The sequence below is a fragment of the Cololabis saira genome, chromosome 1, assembly GCF_033807715.1.
Source record: "Cololabis saira isolate AMF1-May2022 chromosome 1, fColSai1.1, whole genome shotgun sequence".
NCBI lineage: Eukaryota > Metazoa > Chordata > Actinopteri > Beloniformes > Belonidae > Cololabis > Cololabis saira.
Window position 1 is genome coordinate 17,859,680 of NC_084587.1, and position 21,243 is coordinate 17,880,922.

A 21,243-nucleotide genomic window follows, 5' to 3' on the forward strand; every position below is an offset into this window, starting at 1 on the left:
CTGTTCCCAGAATTTCCCAGAATGCTTTTCGTCGTCATTGGACTGAAAAAAAAAACATTTCTAGCGAGAAATAAATATTTTACTTTCATAATATTCACTCAGTGAATGTACATAATCACTCGCTTGTCTTTTTCAAACCGCGCCAGATAAAGGCTAATTTATGGTTCTGCTTTACACCAACACATAACTTACGGCGTAGGTTACGCGGCGACGCGCGCCGTACGCCGTACCCTACGCCGTACTCTCTGCGTCGATTTAACGTGGAACCATAAATCAGCTCCGGAGCCGGCAGGCAGAAAATCCCGAAATTTTCGGAGCAAATTACTTAACAGGCGTAGCTACAACTGTTAGATTTCATCTATTAAACCAACATTTATCTTCCTAAATGATTTATTTCAGCCAGCAGTAATTCTACACTGAGTTTTGTTTGTCTGTTTTGATCAGATCTGTTCTGGTCAGAGTTTTGTTTGTCTGCACTTGTGTTTTCTCAATAAAGCTTTGAAAAATAAAGTGCTGTCCCCCTCCTTGAGCCCCTGAATACAGACCACCGCTGCCTGCTGGTATGGAGGGGAATTACCTCTCACGCATGCGCAGAACGTACGTGCTAGTTCGCCGTCGGGTGTCGTATTTGCGGTGTGTCTAGTGAGCCCGACAGAGCCCGACACAGCCCGACACAGCCGACGCGAGCCGACACAGCAGTCGGCAGAGAGCGGGGGAAGTCGGGTTGGTGTGTCAAGGCCTTACGGGAGAGTCCAGTCACCACGTGGAGGAAACTAATTTCAACCTCTTGTACCAGGGATCTTGTTTTTTCTGGCCACGACTAACAATCCAGGACCATGGATTAGGTTACACGGGCTCCAGACTAACTTTTTCCACTAGTAGCACCAGTGCTCCTTACTGAAAATTTTAGGAGCACCAGCACAAAATTTAGGAGCATCCATATCGACACATACATATAACATACGTAACATATTCATAACTTTGTGTATATTAACAGCATTACTGACAATTTAGCAATAAACACAGACAATTTACAGTAATAGCAATGTACTGCTTTTTCATAGCATCAGCAATAACACCAATGAACTGCGCACATGCTGTGTCGTTGCAGTAAGTGGGATTTATTTGAATTCTGTTTTTTTTAACAGTTCAATCAGGTCCCTGAATTTTTTGAATGGCAACTTCTCCTTGGCAATATGTGCAAAAGGAAGCGTATTGCATTCACTTGAGGAAAAAAAAATCTGTTCTGTTTTTTTGGATTAACGAGTTAATTATCTCACAATTCCGAGAAAAGTTTTAATGAAAAAAAAAATTCTGCCCTGTTTTTCTGAATTAACGAGATAATTATCTCAGTATTCTGAGAAAAGTTTTAATGAAAAAAAAAATCTGCTCTGTTTTTCTGAATTAACCAGATACCTTACAACTTGCAGGAAGCTGTCATTCACTTGACAGCTGGATTTCATGGAATCAAACATGTTCCGCCTGTCCAGTTTAATCCAGTTTTATTTTGCTTTTGGTTTGAAACATTGGGAGATACTCTTGTCTTCAAGTTATATAGATGGTAGTTGTTGCGGGAACAGATGTTTAGAGGAACCTATGTATGTATCGGGTTAGAGGGGGAACATATAGGATAACAGACCAGAAGAATATAGAGTGGATTTGAAATAAAAGTTAAGCACTGAATGTGTCTCCCATCTGCGTCCTTGCAGACTGCCTGAGCATGGCATGTTACAGTATTATTATTAGTTTGTCGACTTTGCGCAGGCACCTCAGGACTTTGTTCAGACGGAAAGCGTTTTTTTTTTTTTTATGTGGGCAGCGGCGCTTTTGCTCCATCATTGCATCTGTCCCTGCATCATTTATGCCTGATGCTGTTGTTGTGCTTAACCAGCGTTTCATGTTTGAAGTGTGTGTTGGAGTCGGCAAATTTAGTTTTTCCCGGCGAATTTCGGACCGCACTGAGAGCAGTACATGCAGGACATCACTTTCTTTTCTTTAAAATATCTCAACCACGTAAATTCAGTGAGCCATTCTTGTCTGAAATGATAAGATTTGGGCTTTTTTGCTGCTGGGACATCACCTGCTGACTCGTCCTCTGAACTATCGTTGTCGGAAGTTTGGGAAACTGGCACAGGACCGACAGGAGCTTCTGGATTATTTTTTCTTGTGAAAAACGACTCCTCAATCCTGTGACCCCTAATCTCGTGCCCAGTGCACACGTACTAAAAATGCTGCGCATTGCTATGCTATTGGCGCCCCCCCCCAACCTCGCCCCCCGCTTCGCAGTGCACATCCAGACACGTATGACAGGCACATACACACACACAGACACTTGCTTCCGCTCCTCCACAAAATTATGAAAAAAAAAGAAAGAAAATGGGGGAGAGGGGTGGATTTGTAAGTCGCGCTGGTGCTCCTAGTTAAAAAACTACAGTATGTCGCACGGCCTCTAGAAAATGTCGCAAAATGCGACCAATTGGTCGCAGTCTGGAGCCCTGGGCTAGGTTCTTAGAGCGACTGGTAAACAGTGAGCCTTTTATTTTGGCTCCGTTCACTTTTCGGTGTAATATAACAGACGGGTATAAAGTCTGCATAACCGCAGACGCCGGACCGATCCGGTCACTGGAAACGGTTCAGTTCAGTTCAGTTCAGTTTATCTATATGGCAACATTTTAAAATAAAAGTCTTCTCTTGGCACCTTTTAGAGGATGGGAACAATTTAAATTCAAGTATAATTTGATCCATTTATAATCCACATCCATCCATTCATACCAGCCAGTCCTCATCTCCAATTCAACCCAATGATAACCTAATTCAATGCAGTCCAGTTTAGTATAATGTTCTTTATAAAGTCACGAAAAGTTGTCTGGTTAAACTTAACTGATTGCATGACATTTTTCTTGATGAGCCAATCCCCTGCCTTGTGCAGAGGAACATTGCAGAAGAAGAACTTCCTTTTAACAGGAAGAGGCTTTCAGCAAAAACCAGATTCAGAGAGGATCTATCCACGTAGGCAAGAGGCAGGTACACCCGGGACATGCCTTCTATGAGCTGATGGAAAAAGTTTGAATCAGTCATGGTTGAACACCAACTGAATGCCACTGTGTCCAAAGAAAAAAAAAGAGAAACGAAAAGAAATGACGTTCTCAGCAATTCAAACCTTTGGATTTTCTGCAAATCCAACACTTGCTTTTCTTTCAGCTTGGACCTAAACTTGACAGTGAGAAGCTATGTAAATAACAAATACAGGATTACCGTATTTTCCGGACTATAAGTCACATTTTTTTTCATAGTTTGGCCGGGGGTGTGACTTATACTCTGGAGCAACTTATATGTGAAATCATTAACACATTATTACCGGTATATCATTTCACATTTTATTTTCACACTAAACCGCAAGAGGGCGCACTGGAACTGACGATGAGTCTGACGTAAGCGACGTAGAAGAGGAAGCGCCGCATCTTCTACCTCCGGAGTTAGCGGAATTGTTTAAAAGTGACACAGAGGATGAAGATTTCATTGGATTTTGTTATTTGGAGTGACACGGATGGTTTGGTAAACTTCTTAGCATGTTATTTATGCTATAGTGAATAACTCTGAATCTGAGGCCACGTTTACACGTAGCCGGGTATTTACAAAAACAGATATTTTCCCCTCTCCGTTTTCAAAAATATCCTCGTTTACACGGACTTGCATGAAAACGCTGTTAACGTCATTCCAGCCAATCAGAATCCTGGAAAAAACATCAACAAATGACACGTGTAACTTCCAGTTAAGGCTGATTTATGGTTCCGCGTTACACCAACGCAGAGCCTACGGCGTAGGGTACGCGGCGAAGCACACCGTACGGCGCGCATCGCTGCGTACCCTACGCCGTAGGCTCTGCGTCGATTTAACGCGGGACCATAATTCAGGCTTTACTTCCAAGACGGAACGAGAGTCTGAGAGAATTTAAAACAGGTAAAATAAAAGAAAATATTGACGGTGGCCAAACAAATTGTAAACACAGGTCGCACTCATGACGCTGCTGGTGACGTTTCTGTCGCATAATGTGACGTAAATCTCAGTTTTCCTCCGTTTTCTCTGTTTAGACGCAAACGTGAAAACGGAGTTTTTGAAAATCTCCACTTTGGCCGGAGTTTTCAGAAATGATCGTTTTTGGGGGCTTTGACCTCCGTTTTCGTGTAAACGAACGGCCAAAACGCATGAAAACGCCTCCGTTTTTACCCCGTGTAAACGGGGCCTGAATAACTCTTAATATGTTACGTTAACATACCAGGCACGTTCTCAATCGTGTCATGAAACGTAAGCATACCGTACAATTATACAAACAGCCTGTTGTTGCCTCTATTCTATTTTTATTTTAAATTGCCTTTCAAGATGACATGTCTGTTCTTGGTGTTGGATTTTATAAAATAAATTTCCTCCAAAAATGTGACTTATACTCCAGTGCGACTTATATGTTTTTTTCCTTCTTTATTATGCATTTTATGGCTGCTGCGACTTGTACTCTGGAGCGACTAATAGTCCGGAAAATACAATATTTATTTGAATGCACTTTTTGAGAAGATATATATCGAGCCAACAAACCAGCTTGGGCCAGAAACCTGCAGATAAAAGTCCCAGGGGCCCAGAACCCAGAACCACGGTTAACAAACCGTCAGCTAGCGACAGTAACTAAGCTAAGGTGGGTGTGTTTCCACCAGCTTCCAGGCCTGCTTCACCCGTTTCCTCATTTTTGGATTGACCAAGTTTGGGTGGCATTAGTTCCTGCAATCAGGGTCAGACAAACAAGAAACTTCAAAAACCCTCTTCAGAAAACCTACGGGTCACGTCACAGGGGGGTTGTTCTGTTCTTTTTATACCCTCTCTGTCTTTTCCTCTATCACACACAAACACTCGTGCACCAATGAAAGCATCAGGGGCAACGTGGGGGTTCAATGTCCTCCCAAGGACACTGACATGTGGACCGTGGGGGCCATGAATCAAACCAGTAATGTTCTGATTGACTGATGAGTGCCCTACATGCCTCAAATATGCCCACATTAAGAAAATATAGAAAACTCATCCAGTTTCAATGTGTTCACCTGAATGAGTGATACAATGCTATATCATGTTCTTTCACTCTTTCATTTAATATTAAAGCCTTCATTTCATTTTTAGGAGGAGGAAAGTTATTTTTTTTCTTTCCTGGAGAGGGGATTATCGTTATCATATTATTGCTCTTCCCCACCTGCTGTTGTTAGTCAACTGACCTTTTTCATTAGGTCTAATTAGCCTCGGATCCATTAAGCTTGGGTCGGGCTCTGCTTGAGTCACCACTGGATCAGTTCTACGTATTTGTGGTGCAATTAGTACAAACAGTTCATCAAACACTGAATATGAGATGGTTGAGAGATGGCGAGCTGAGCTCCCGTTATGTTGTCCCCACACAGGAAGTGCTTTCTGTATGCATGTCTCAGAGATGCCTTTAGTTTAAACAGTCAAGATGTGTCCCTGGATTTGAAACGCACTTGTCATCCAATTTAACTGAGCGCAGCAGATCACGAGCATGCAAAGTGGACTTTCTTTCAGCCTAAATTATAGGATATCTGGCAGCGGCATCAGCACTAAATTGGCAGGAACCAATGGGACCAAGGTACATCCGTCTACAGCCCAGAATAGTTTGGATAGAAGTGGTTTTCAAAGAGGTCTGTGGGAAATTAAAGCTCCTTATGTGTAGAAGCAAAGCCAAAGTCGCTAACTTGTGCATGAAAACATAAAAGTGGGAGCACTGAGAAGATCAAATCCTTCAGTAACACCAGGAACGCTGAATCTGATCGGCCCAGAAATGACCTCACCGGCTCGAACGCTACCTTCCACAGAGTTAACTACCTTCCAGAATCAAGGGCTGTGGATCTTGCAGATAGTTTAGCCTCACAAAACCCTGATGTCATCCCACTGAATCAATTTGGAATTACACAAAGCAACCAGCACAACCTGACTCAAAGGTGCAAAACAGGGAGACTGACTCACGTTGAGAGCCCGCCCCCGGTGGCCAGTGGAGGAGCTGCAACCAGAAGACACTTCCTGGTTGATTAAGGACCTATTCCAATTCCCTTTATGTCTGTACCTTTATCTCATGTTCCTGTTCTTCAACGTTTTGCTCAGATTTTTACAAACCCCTGTCCCTTCTTTGTCTTGTTTCCTCACCTTAATTATATTCTTTTTTTCTGTCTTTAAAGGAGCATGAGGCCGGATTGTGGCAGGATTTATGAAAAAAATCTGTATAAATTTTAAGTTTTCTAGTAATAATGTCAGATGAAGCGTTCCAAACCCAAAAGAATGAGCCCTCTAGTGTATCTCTCCTTTGCCTTGAACAGGCTGTGTGCTGCAAAATGTTCTGCAATTCGGTCCCGAATTTCCCGCGCTGGGCTGCGGATTTGACGTCACATGACGCTGCATGTGCGTTCTCCCCGTTCTCCCGTGCCGGCTTCACTGTTGGCTGCAGTACCCCCAACGGCCGTCGTGGTGAAGGGTGGCGCTAGAGAGTCTCATTTCTTAAAAGGAGCCTCATGCTCCTTTAACTCTGAAAACCACCTTTGTTGAAATTAAGTTTATATTGAGGAAAAAAATGTGACCAAGTGCAAACTGAAGAGCAGGGTCTTTTTTTTGCTATTATTTATTTTTTTATTTAGCCTTTATTTATCCAGGAAATGTCCCGTTGAGATACAAGATCTCTTGTTTCGGACAGTGCTGGTATTAAAACATGATCCTTCTTTCCCACTAGTGGGCCCAACATCTGCAGAAACATCGCAAGAATTTCTCACATAGGCTCCATTTTGATTAATCAGCCTCGGATATGAAGTTAGAAGAGCTACATTCTCACATGAAAACATCTTAAAACTACATCCTCTCACAGAGCAGCTTACATTTTTGGGATTTACTTGGAATTTTGGATTATTATTGTTATTTATAGTTTAAAGTTAGACTTGAAATCATCTTTTCTGTGTTTGACTGGTTGTTGTTTGGGAGATCGACACTGTTATTATTATTATGTTGGGCCCTATTTTAAGTCCTAAATGCTTTAAGGGAAGAGCAGTCTCTTGTGAGTGCATTTATAAATTGTGTCGTAAGTTCCCTGAAGTCATTTTAGATGCTTAAAACTTTGCATTCAAATGTAAATGTTAGGCATGCACACATACACGAGATGTAAACAAGTTCAGGTCGTTGATGCAGAACTATGTCCTGGTTGTTGTAGCTCGGCCCTGAAACGACTTCCTTAAGATTCCCGGGCAAATTTGGATCCATGCTGAGCCTCAAAAGAATAAACATGTTTACAAATTCAAATTTGCTCCTGAAGTACATTTCAAGAAAAAATTTCGAGTTTTTCTCCCTGACGCTGTCAGGAGAGACGGTGCAGCTGCAGGAACGTCGTGCCTGGCGTCTGTAGGCCATGGTGTCAGTGTTATGGCCGGCCCCGCTGTGCCAATACGTGTTAACTGTGCTTATGAGGTGGACATCTGATGCTCATTTTGCCGCCCCGCTCACTCACTTGCTCTGATGTTGAGTTCTATTGACAGAAGCTCGAGCAGAGTCTTTCGCTCATGCAGAGTGCAGCCAAACCAAAGTTATCAGAATTCTATCCAGCTGCCCTTTTTTAGGGTGAGACATCAAAAGATTATTTGGCCCACAACTGTGCGGATCAGTGCAGAAAGACTTGTTTTTTTTTCATGGTTTGGGGAAGGGATGATGTGAAAGCACTTCAGTGACCTAAATAATTGCTGCTTTGTATCTGCGACTGGCAGAAACTTTTCAAGAGGAGGCCCGTGTGCAGCACCTTGACTTGAATTTTCTTCTAATTATGAGTGTTTTGACTCCTACTGAAAAGAAAACGTCTTTCTAGGCTGTTGTCAGGGTTTCCATGGGATTCCTCACATATATTCAAAACAGCTTCAAAAGGTTCGGAGTCGGACTGTCACTCAGCCTGGCCAGCAGTCCTGATTTTCTTTGCTCTGCGGTACAATTAGTTAGTTTGATTTCCAATAGAAACTGCCTCTGGACGCCGTTGGACAGGAATTCAGGTGATCGCAGACAATCAACACTAGTAAGAACAAAGGAGATCCCTCCGCACACAAGAAAACACGCAATCCACAGTGGTGCTGCACCTTCCAGTGCTGTTTAAATATAACTTGGGTCCCATTGCGCAGGCACCGCAAACGGCTTGCACCAACATGAGCTTTTTCCATCTCGTTTCCAAATGAACCCTCGAGCGCGGCGCTGCGGAGGCCTTAATTACCTCTGCTGGGGCCGGCACAGGTGAAGCACATCCTCCCCAACAAAGTGGGTTTCCAAACAGAAAGCTCTGAAAGGGAAACAGCAGGAAAACAACGTGGTGGAGAGGAAAACTGCAGCCAGCTATGGAGAGGGTAACCGATTCTCATCACACACTTACCCCCCCCAGCTGATATCACCCCCACCGTCCAATCATTATCGCAGAAACACGGTGCGACTGCACACAGAATCCTGGGAACGATGTGTCACCAGCTGAAAATAAAGCGTGAAGTAGTTTTCACAAATATTGGCGTAACCATTTGCCACCGTGCATATATCGGATGTAAGCTGGAGCAGCAATGAAACTCATCCCATCTTAGACACATCGTCAGAAAGCCGGCAAAGGATCCTTCACACGGCTTCTGATTGCATTACGTAAGACGTTGCTGGTGTGACCTAAAAACAACTGGTGTTTATGGGTTATGAAATGCAACAGTAATGACACATGCCCCAGTTTTCATTTGCAATTAAGTCAGTCAGGATCTTTGCATCATCACATTCTGCATTTAATGAATGCTGCCATCACCGACACCGTGCCTGTTTGTAAAGTCGGCCGGCAGCACCGAGACAGGAGTGGTGTAACAGCACAGACTGGTGGGGGCTCTGCATCATAGCACCGCTTTGGGTTTCCGGGTGCAGATTCAGTCGTTAAAAAACCTCCAAAATGTTTCAAGTTCAGGGGAGGATGCAGGAACCACCATGGGACTGCATCCTTTTAGATGCACTATCCACGTCTGCAGGGATTTTTCATTTTGCTGTGATTTGGGGAAGTCAGGAGAATTCAGATCATTGCAGAGTGACATCTGCATGTGTGTGTTTACACTTCACACACTCCTGCGCTCACGGGCGCCTGCGTCCTAAAGCGAACCCCTTTGATCTGTCAGTCTGTGTACTTTTCATGGGGATGCGCTGCATGCTTTTCCCACCCGGGCTTTTTAGAGCCTCTTCCCCTCGCAAGCCCATAAGAGTTGTAAGCTGCTGGGGTGGAAACCTTAAAAGCCTTAAGAGCTCCCGGTGAAGGAGTCGAGCGAGCACCATCCATCTGACCCAAACTGCTTTTGGAACAAGTGAGCTGCAGGAGCTGAGCTGGAGGCCCCATTCCAACTGTACGACACAAGCAGAAGTTACTCCCCGTCTTTAAATCCTGTTTATTTGTGTGAAATCAAATTAGCACCTTAAAAGGACAACATAGATTTTTTTTCTCATGTAATTTTTGTATCATTTATTTAACCCCTCGTGGGGTGATGGCTTGTAGATCCACCTTTAACAGCTACAACCTAAAGGAACTGCTTCCTGTGTGACTTTATCAGGCTGTCGCTTGGTTATGGGGGAGTTTTGGTCCATCATTCTGCACACACACACACATTGCTTCAGTTTAGGATTTTGTTTTCTTTTAACAGTCGTTCGGACCGAGATTTAATGGTGTGCTGCAGATGCATAATGCCATTTCGACCAAGCTGCAGACAGATGTCCTCACATGCAGCCTCACATGTCACTTCCGAGCCTGGCGGTGGTTAAGACTTTGTTTAAAATGCATTCAGCATTTAGGCCGAACACCCACCACTTCGATCTGATCCCTCTACAGGAAACCGTTCCTGTAGTACTGTGGTTTGTTCAGGTGCAGTTTTATAACGCTCGTTCACACTGTCATGGTATCTTTAGACCAAAGAAGCCTTCTCCTGGCGATGCTTGAAAACCAACCGCCCTTGTTATGTCATGCTCAGTGGTTGCTGGTCTAAGATCTAGCTCTGGTTTTGTTTGTCTTTCCGTTGTATTGCACAGCCTGACCTTGTGGGCAGGTTTGCTGGGGAGTCCACTCCTGGGAAGATTGAATCTTTTTCACTGCAGAACAGTGAACTCTAAAATATTAGGAACTGGTTTAATAGCCCCTTCCAGGGTGGTGTGTAACTTCTCTCTTCTTCTTCTCTTCTTCTCTTGGTGTTATTTTAAACACACACTTGAATGCTCCAGACCAGCAAACTGCTAAAATGTCTGCGGAGGATCAGTTCTTGTAACATTACCTGGCTGCCACTTCCCCCCTTAAATTCTGTACATGTTGGCTTAGTTTGTTTGAAATAATTAATGACGCTGCAAAAAAGGAGAAAAAGTTATGATTTTATTTTTTACTTTTTACTCCAAACAACACGAGTTTCAATAACTGAGAACGTATCTGAAACTCTGAACTGGGTTTTAATGTATTGTACTCTCGTACTAATTCATTTCCCTCTGTTTTGTCTTGTCCTTCTCCCTCTTCCTTCTCTTTATCTCTCCATCTCTGTTGCAGGAGAATTCTGGGGAGATTTCTTGTTCTTTCATTCCTCGAGGATGAAGCACCACAACAGACCTGAGTATTGAAACAGGTAAGGAGTTTCCTTTCGAATAAACGTATGCACATTGGTGTACTTTCTTCTTCCTTTTCTGTCAAAAGCCGTACGTGATCCATACCAGATTCTAGCTTCCCTTTTCTTTTCCTGCCTGGTAAAAAAGCTGACAGCATGGGAGTACGAGAAGAAAGCGAATCGGATGGTGTCTTTGTTCTGGGAAATATTTAAAAAAAAACTAAGCCGGAAAGTCTTTCTCTGGGATAGACACAGTCCGACAGGATGAAATTTTAACCAAACATCTCGCCCCCGGGAGTGGCAAACCTGCTGCCGTCACAGTGGCCAGACTGCAGGAACGACATGTTGGGAGACAGACGAGGCTGAGAGGCAATCCCCAGCTGTTTTTAAAAGACTGCCTCTGATACATTATTGAACGCGCCGCTCTCGGGACGCATCGCTGAGCTTTCCTCTCATGTTAGCGCTCAACTTTGCATGCCGTCACCGTGCTAAATATAAAGCATTGGCTCATCCCTTTTTTTGGTTTATAAAAAAAGATGCAGCGACTGCACGTAGGCTTTGTGCGTCGCTCTGAGTGCCACTTTCCTCCTGGCTAAAGTTGAGTCCGTGTGACTGTGTTTTATTGGCAATCCGCAGAAACACTAAAAAGACGGTATCGGAGTCTTTTGAAAGTATTGTTAAATGATGCACACAGTATCCCCAGGCATGTTGAGTGCTTCTCTGTGAGTTTTGAGCACTGAATGGATAGAGATGGCGTCATAGTTTGAATCGGTCTGTCAGTAACAAAGTTTTGCACAGTTCACCTATCCCTCCCTTTATGTGTTCTCTTACCCCTGTAACAAGTTTGATGTGGGTTGTCTGAAGTGACAGACCTGAGACGTTGTGTAGGTGCAGCACCGTCTCTCAACCACAGGTGGCAGCAGAGCAGCGCATCCAGCAGGAGCGTGGCTGGAAACAGACTCCATCGGCCTGCTCAGGCTCTCACGTTTATCTGTCTCTCTCATCAGTTCAGGTTTTCAAGCAAGTCATTTTTCCAGGCCTGGAAAAACAGCAGCAAAAACAATCACCGTGGCTCTTTTGTTGATATATCAAGTGCGCTGACTCTCTCCGTTGGTCTCTTTCAGCTCCAACTTCCAAACTTCATATTTAAGGATGAACCATGAACAAAGGTGAGATAATTATTTTTTGTCTGCCGGTGAACCCCTCAGGGGAGCTTTATTCAAAGCACTTAGATGGATGTAGAGCTGTGTGTGTGTGTGTGTGTGTGTGTGTGTGTGTGTGTGTGTGTGTGTGTGTGTGTGTGTGTGTGTGTGTGTGTGTGCGTGTGCGTGTGTGTTTGTGTGTGTTTTCTGATGGATGTTGCAGTGACATGAACAGCCCTGTGACTGTAGCTCTTTGTAAGGGTTGCTATAGTGACTGTGGGTTGAGTGTTGGGGAGACCAAATAGGAATATAAGAGTTCTGATGGGGGTGGAATAGAAAATGAGGTGGCTTCTGCAATGTTTATGTGTGTGTTTCTTCTTCTTTTTTTTTGCATATGTATTTTTGTATAAGAGTGGGTGTGTTACGTCTATTTGTTTATCTGCATTGAAGAGACACTCACCTGCATAATCATGAATTGAAATTGAACAGATACACACAATCATCTGCATGCGCGTACGCACATACAGACACGTTCTGTCTGCAGCGGGATCTTGTGACAGCTAAAGTGTGGGCTGAGGGTACCCTGCTCTGAATCACAGGCCAGCACATGAGTGGGTCGCTCTTTGTATCATTTTTCACTGAAATTGCAGCATGAATGGAGCTGTTGTGCAAACCGTTAGAACCAGAAGGAATGCCTTTGCAAGCACACAGATTGCAAAACGCCGTGCAGCCACAAGAAAAAGCTCTAAAGTTGATATTTCTAGTAATTTCTTCACCGTGTTCTCAGAAAGTGGTTTCCAGCTCAAGTTTAACCCCCTTTACAAGGCCTTTTGTGGTAAATGTAAGAGGTTCAGAGATCATTACCAGCGAAATAATGATAATAGTAATGATAGAGATAATAATAGTTTTAAAAAAGTGGCTGATCTCCTTGTGTTTGTCTTCTGGGCATTACCACACAACTTCATGTCCACGAGCATGTGAAGTGTGTGTGGTGAACTCATCTAGCTCTTTACAAATTCAAAATAAAAATGAGAAAGTGATTCAAGCTTGAGCCTCTCATAGGTTCAATACAAACAGTAAACTGGTAAATTATTTTGCAATAGCTAAAGCCTTACGAGGTTTCTCTTTCTGGGACTTTTGTCCAGTTTTCCTGCAGAAAAGTTTGTGTTCTATGAAATTTTATAATTTTCAGGAGCGTCTTCCTCCTGTGAGGTGAAATCACAGATTTGCATTCATTTCAATACGTAATTTCTATACGCCTCTACATAACTTTGCAATATATGCAACATGCCCCTAGTGTTCAACTCAAAGAGGTACAGTTGTTTATGTTGATGGTTCCGTGCTCAAGCATCAAATTAATTAACGAGATAGATGAACTGACTAGTTTATATCTAATTTCTGTAAAGTGGACATAGCATGTTTTTCTGTGTATTGAACTTATCCAAAGTGTACCAACAATTAATTATTGTCTTAGACATTATTATATGCTTAAAAAAAAAAAAGGAAACGTAGGCTACAAGGTGTTATTGACTGTCTTTGCTAAATGAAAACGGCGTGTCCAAACTCTACCGGTGAGGACTTTACGCCAAGACTTCAACTAGCTCTCAATAGACGGTCATTGATCAGATTCCACTACAACTTTAGCTGTGTATCATAATGTCATTGGCCCAGCTAATGGGAAGTAGCCATGTAGTCGTTTCTGTGTTTTTCATGGACAGTGTTCTTCTTAAAGTCTTATAGCGCACCAAGAAAGCATTTCCATAATGTTTTGGGTGAAATGCATATTTCATTGTAAGGAGGCAACAAAGATTTAAGACTAGAGCTGTATGTAAATTGTTAAAGGAGTTCAAAAACGGAGACTATGGCGTGTAATCTTCGTTGTTGCATTTCTACCGCAAGACAACTTTCGTACCCCAGTTCCGATTCTGGCTTGAACTAGTATGGATGGATTTTTTGATTTATTATTGTTTAAAACAATTAGTTATCTCTCAACGTTATGTTTATCATAGTTTGGCTTGGAGCTCTGCGCTGTTTCTGACCGCCAACAGCAGTTGTGTTCTCACTGAAAGCCTGTAGAAATTTGGCCTCTCAGAAGATATTAAAGGCATCATTAAAGTTGTTCACATTAAAGTAATCACAGACCATTTGGAGCTATGATGGGTAACTTACAGTAGAAATACCCAAGATGCGACAAAAACAGTTCGAAAAGGACATCTAATGTTCACTTTAATGGTTACAACAGTCTACTCTTATAGCCTGTAAAATTTCACAGCATAGCCAAACAACTGAAGCTAGCCTGCTAGTTTTCTGACGTGAGCTAGCACAGCCCATATTCTGTCCAAAATCCACAGGAGAAATTAACATTTTTCAGTGTGCAGCAGGCAAAGTTTGCTGGCGAGAAATGCTGGAAGAACGGTTTTCACATCAACGTTGGAGATCAAGAAGCTTCCTGGCAGGAATAATTTGACATTGAGACATGAGCAGGACAAGCGTATGGAACTGAGGCGTTGAAAATTGTAGTAAAACCAGCTCTTGTAAAAAAACGTAGGCTACAATCTTGGCACATTTTTTTTTTAATCATGCTCACACACAGCTGATCATATTCGGAGCAATGAGACATTCGGGCTGTTTAGAATCATCAATCATGGCTGTTTTCGGACTGTGGGAGGAAGCCGGAGTACCCGGAGGGAACCCACGCAAGCATGGGGAGGACATGCAAACTCCACACAGAAAGACTGCTGCCGGGCCCGGGAGTCGAACCAGGAACATTCTTTCTGTAAGGGCAACAGTGCTAACAACTCCATTTTACCAAAATACTTCAGCGTCATCTTATAAGACTTCAACATGACCTCCCACATGCCTCAATTTTTTTCTTCTTTTTTTTTATCCCATCTTGTGAACTCAGTAAATGTAGAAATTAAAATGAGTGGCCTCCTTCCACTTGATAGAGATCTGCTGCTGATTGTTGGCACAAGGCTTTGGAAGGCAGAATAAAGCTTCAACATGACCTTAGCTTTCTGAACGATGACTGTGAGAACCCATTGAGGTATTGTTGTAATTCATCTGAGTACCTAAATCTTACAGTGTGCTCAAAGAAGCAGTTAATCTTCAAATCACTTAAGTAGTTACAGTGAAAGTTTTTGACTAGCCGTGCACTTTTGCATGCCATTATATAAAGTAGATGGATGTCACTGTGGGAGTGCATGATGGAAGCAACAATAGTGTGGTTTTACGAAGGAGCTCTACAGCTGATTTGAGTATAGTGAGATAAGACAGAGTTGCACTTTTTTTAATGGATGTTGAGAAAAATTATGAGCACTAATCAGGTGTGATGTTACACAAATACTTTGTGAATGGCAGTTTAATATGTTAGAGTGGTGCGGGATATGCATTCCCAGATAGCAAACGATACTGAATCAATGTTGAATTTTGGTCAAAAAGGTTGATTTTTGGTGGATCAACCATCAATCAATCATCCAATTGTAATCAATGTTGAATCAACATATTCTGTTTGTCGTGGACCAGGCTTCAACATGGCTTCAACATGGATTCAATGTTTCTGCCTAACCATATTTCAACGTTGATTCACTCATATTTTTCTATCAGGGTTTGGACAGTGAGGTGTTAGGTAAAAGGGACCCTGAACCATCTCATTTACAGTAGGCTATATCACAGTATATTACAGTAAGATCTGGCAAATATTTCTGTGGACTTTGGTGTTCGCAGGTACAATTGTGATGTGTGGTGAGAGCAGGGAGTTGATCCAGTAGAGCTTGGAAAGGATTAGCAACTGGAAAATTTCTGGCAAACTTCAGGACACTTTCCATGCGAAGCTTCAGAAAAAAACATGAATGCTAATAGTTAATAGAATATCATATAGTTAGCTTAAAAACTAAAATATTCTGGAAAGGATAAAATAATTTACAACTAATGTTTTGAAAGTGAGTAGAAATAGGTTTAATGAATGTATTGTCATCAATACGCTAATTCCGTGTAAAGTCTGTTTTGGTTTTGATAACGGAAAACCCTCTAGCACAAGGCAGTGGACACAACACAGCAATGAGCTACCTAGTAGCACACTAGTTGGCCTCTTAAATGGTTGAAATAATGGTGTAGCTAGCTTGTATTTAGTATATGGTTTACTATTCATGAGGCTAACTAGCACCTTTTAATTGATTAAGAGGCTAGCTAGCAGCATGAAAGCTAGCCTCTTAAACAGTTGAAATAACAGAGTTAACTAGCTCGTGCTTAGCATATCTAGTTTACGAGTCATAGCTAGCTAGTGTCATTCTATTGACAATTTAAGATTCTAGTTAGTTGCATGGTAGTGAGTCTTTAACTTTCAATAAAATGGTGCTAAATTGGTGTAGAAAAAAATCATAGTTGTAATTTATTTAGCTAGCTTGTAATATTGCTAAAACTTAATTGACTGTATGTGATTTTTGAGCTCAAACATTGTGGCTTTAATATTCTTAATGTAGCAGGCAAGAATATATATTTGCATTCAAATGCACAGGGTAGAAGTTAAACTTTATTCAAATTACATCCGATTGTTACAACGATTATGCTGGAATATATTTCTACTAGTAGGAGTACGTATAAATTTAAATCTAATCTCAAAATTCCATTTTATTGCCATATATTCTCCTTAAATTTTCAATATAGTCTGATTCATAACTATAGATGATCTAAAACAGCATTTAGCAGGTCAAGTATTTCAACAGATACCAACAGGAGTTAGATCTCTTATGTCCCACTGATGCAAACATATGAGTCAATTAAAGGGGACCTATTATGAAAAACACGTTTTCTCTTGCTTTAACATATATAAAGTGGTCTCCTCTCAGCCTGCCAACTCAGAGAAGGAGGAAAGCAACCAAATTCTGCCGTGTCTGTACCCACCTGGATGAGCCATCCAGTGTGATGTGGCTATACGAGCTGTTCAGATTCTGCTCCCGTCGTTACGTAACGACGGGAGCGATGCGTGAAACCACGCCCACAACTAACTCTGGTCGGAACAACAACAACAACAACTCTGCCGGCCGGAGCTTCCGCCATTTTCTACGCATCATTCAGGCAGCCAATCAGCACAGTGCCTCATTATCATAGCCTCCCCGCCCACTCAGAATCCCGCATAGATAATGAGGTTAGAGAATGGGATGCTAAAGACATGGCTTAGAGCAGGGATTTTCAATTCCAGTCCCCAGGCCCCCCTGTCCGCATACCTGCCAACACTACCGATTTAAGCGGGAGTCTCCCGATTTTCAAGCATTTCTCCCGCCCTGCTCCCGATTTGTAATTTCTCCCGCTTATCTCCCGATTTTAAAGTGAAATGAGTCAATGGTGTTTCACGTGTCGGGGTTCCTGCATGGATGTATTATATTAACGGGTTCCTGACAAACCTGGCAACCCAACCCAAAAGCACTGCCTACGTCCAAGCTCCGCCCCATGGAGCTGCCAATACGTCAACGTCGCCGCCATATTGGATGTGGCAAGACTGCGCTGTAAACTAATACAAGTGAATGGACTTATTTTCATAAAGCGCCTTTCTACAAAGAAATTTACGTTTTACGTCTCATTTATTCATTCACACACGCACTAATATACTTGGGAAACAGTTAGGCACCAAATATCACTCATCACTCATCTTCTCCCGCTTATCCGTTCCCGGGTCGCGGGGGCAGCAGCCTCAGCAGAGATGCCCAGACTTCCCTCACCCCAGACACCTCCTCCAGCTCTTCCGGGGGGAGTCCGAGGCGTTCCCAGGCCAGCCGAGAAACATAGTCTCTCCAGCGTGTCCTGGGTCTTCCCCGGGGTCTCCTCCCGGTGGGACATGCCTGGAACACCTCACGAGGGAGGTGTCCAGGAGGCATCCGGTACAGATGCCCAAGCCACCTCAGCTGGCTCCTCTCAATGTGGAGGAGTAGCGGCTCGACTCCGAGCTCCTCCCGGGTGACCGAACTCCTCACCCTATCTCTAAGGGAGCGTCCAGCCACCCTGCGGAGGAAACTCATCTCGGCCGCTTGTATCCGCGATCTTGTCCTTTCGGTCACTACCCAAAGTTCATGACCATAGGTGAGGGTAGGTGCGTAGATTGACCGGTAAATCGAGAGCTTCGCCTTTCGACTCAGCTCCCTCTTTACCACGACGGTCCAGTACATCGACCGCATTACTGCGGACGCTGCACCGATCCGCCTGTCAATCTCACGCTCCATTGTTCCCTCACTCGTGAACAAGATCCCGAGATACTTGAACTCCTCCACCTGAGGCAGGACTTCTCCACCCACCCGGAGAAGGCATGCCACCCTTTTCCGGTCGAGAACCATGGCCTCGGTCTTGGAGGTGCTGATTCTCATCCCTGCCGCGTCGCACTCGGCCGCAAACCGCCCCAGCACATGCTGGAGGTCCCGGTCTGATGAAGCCAACAGGACAACATCATCTGCAAAAAGCAGAGATGAAATCCTGAGGTTCCCAAACCGGATCCCCTCCGGCCCCTGGCTGCGCCTAGAAATCCTGTCCATAAAAATTATGAACAGGACCGGTGACAAAGGGCAGCCCTGCCGGAGTCCAACATGCACCGGGAACAAGTCTGACTTACTGCCGGCAATGCGAACCAGACTCCTGCTTCGATCATACAGAGACCGGACAGCCCTTAGTAGAGGGCCCCGGACTCCATACTCACTCAGCACCCCCCACAGAATGGCACGAGGGACACGGTCAAATGCCTTCTCCAGATCCACAAAACACATGTAGACTGGTTGGGCAAATTCCCATGAACCCTCGAGCACCCTGCGGAGGGTATAGAGCTGGTCCAGTGTTCCACGACCGGGACGAAAACCGCATTGTTCCTCCTGAATCCGAGGTTCGACTATCGGCCGTAATCTCCTCTCCAGTACCCTGGCGTAGACTTTCCCCGGGAGGCTGAGAAGTGTGATCCCCCTGTAGTTGGAACACACTCTCCGGTCCCCCTTTTTAAACAGAGGGACCACCACCCCGGTTTGCCACCCCAGCGGTACTGTCCCCTTCCTCCATGCAATGTCGCAGAGGCGTGTCAGCCAAGACAGCCCTACGACATCCAGAGACTTGAGGTACTCAGGGCGAATCTCATCCACCCCCGGTGCCCGGCCACCGAGGAGCTTACGAACCACCTCGGTGACACTTGGGAAACAGTTAGGCACCAAATATAATATGTTTAATTTTCTCAGATGGCAAAAATAAGAACTTTATTGATCCCGCAGTAATTCATGTTATATCAGCTATAGAGAACAAGGTAGTGCCTAAAAACAATATATATCCCCCCTCACAAAAACAAGAAAAATGGAGAAACATATTCTCTCATCAGCAAAGCATTACATAAACATATTTTAAAATGTTCAAGTTACAAAATAACATATTTGAACAATTTTTCACATTTTTTCAGTTATTTTATTGTTTGGAAAATGGTTAAAATATGTTATTTTGTTATTTTAAAATTTTAAAATTTGTTTTGTTTGAGAAAATGCTTTGAAAAAAGCTGAGGGAAGAGTTGGTGGAGTATCAAGTCATAGCAAGCAAGGATCTCCCACAGGAAGAGAGAGTTGAAGGTTCTGGGTTCTTCTAGGGAAAGAGGAGAGCTTTACAAATCTGACATCACTGGTGAAGGCAATGCTCTGCATCCCTCACAGCAATGCAAGCTCAGAGAGGTCATTCAGCATGGTGAAAAAGATCCTCACAGAAAACACAATGAGTATGGATAATTCTACTCTTTGCGCACTCCTTTCTTGCAAGATTAACCATACCAGCCCTGGCCACAAGTATGTACCCTCCAAGAAAGTGATTGAAGCTGCAAAGTCTGACACCTACAACTACAACAGGTCCTTGGGTGACAAAGGGAACCTGGAAAATTCTACAAATATTGTATTTAATTGTTATTAATACTAAACTTATTTGGCTCCAAGAAGGCTGTAGAATCATTTTGGGAGGTACATTTTAGCACATTTCATTGTAGCTATGGATTTAAAGCTCATTAAAAGTCGCCTTGTTTATATCAGGGTGGGGATGTTGTGACTGAGTGGAGCATTCCAACCGCTACCCCAGAAAATCTCCCTATTTTTCACAGCCCAATGTTGGCAGGTATGCCCTGTCCGGCATGTGTGAGATGCCACCCTGCTTCAGCACACCGTGATACAAGGAGCTGTGTCATCAACAGAATTGTGCAGGCCTTGATAACAAGCTAATTAGGAACATTAATTAGAATCAGGTGTGTTGATGCAAGGCAACATCTAAAACATGCAGGGCAGGGAGGCCCGAGGACCGGAATTGAAAACCCCTGGCTTAGAGGCTGAATTTCTAATTTATTTAGCAAAAAAAGTAAAAATCTTGTTTTTAAGACATTCAAGGCCTGTTTAAAATAGGTATTAGATGCCATAATAGGTCCCCTTTAAATTAAAGACATATACATTTGCTTTGGAAACAATATTGATAATCATGAATAGAGAGTGGTGACCACAGATCAGCAGGATAGCTTACATTAGACTGAATAAAATATATAGAGGTAAAATAGTCATGGTTTGGGTATGTGAAAAAGAGAGATTCTAGGATTATTGTTAAAATAATTCAGAATAAGAAGAAAAAGAAGACAAAAGCAGGGAAAAGGAGACTTGTATGGATGTTGTGACACATATTGTGGCACAGAGAAAGATTTGGATGATAGGATAAGACTGATATGGATCTCCCCAAACGTCAGCAACTAAAAACAGAATTAGTTTACACAGATGCTCGAATTCTGCATCTTTCTTACATCCTTGATATCCCTCTTCCCTCAACTTATAATATCTGCTGAGTCTGACTAAACAGGACTAAAACTTGATTATGAAACAAGAGTCACATCTATTGCTATGTACTCAGATTGTGTTACAGTCAATATATCCATGAAGGTTGAGTTACATACTGTATACTGTATTTACCTGAGATGGAGCCTCTTTGGGTTTGTAATCTTCTCCAATCACCAGTGACAGGAGAAGATAACAAAACATATAAAACCATGAGCTCTCTTGTGGACAGAAGGTCTTGGAAACCAAGAACATTCTTTAACATCTCTTTTTTTAATCATGTATGTGTCTCTCAGCTCAGTGAGGGGAATCTGTGTGAATTGAACTCAAGGAAATTGATCTCAATTATGTGCCACAATAAGTACCATGTCATACCTCAGCCGTATTAATGAATTTATCATTAATTTTTGTGATGAATGTTATATTGTTACAATTATGACACATTTTTATTTATCTTGAATGTATAAATACTGTGACAAGGTTTCCATCATTATTAGCATTTATTTTCTCGCATAGACAACTAATGGAAGGAGATACATAGTCATATATACAAAAATGTTTTGTTATATTACAAAATCGATAAACAAAAGCTACACTTATATCACATCCATATATCACACAGTGTAGCTGTACATGTGC

At 42.9% G+C, this 21,243-nt stretch overlaps 1 protein-coding gene across 1 annotated transcript in view; it reads left to right on the plus strand.

Moving 5' to 3' along the window:
- LOC133425941 (receptor-type tyrosine-protein phosphatase delta-like) overlaps nt 1-21,243 on the plus strand; it is a 332,624-nt gene that overhangs the window by 86,621 nt on the left and 224,760 nt on the right. Inside the window, exons 3-4 of the mRNA XM_061716354.1 lie at nt 10,598-10,673; nt 11,777-11,821. The gene's annotated coding sequence lies outside the window, so the exon portion shown is untranslated. The remainder of the gene's footprint in view (nt 1-10,597; nt 10,674-11,776; nt 11,822-21,243) is intronic.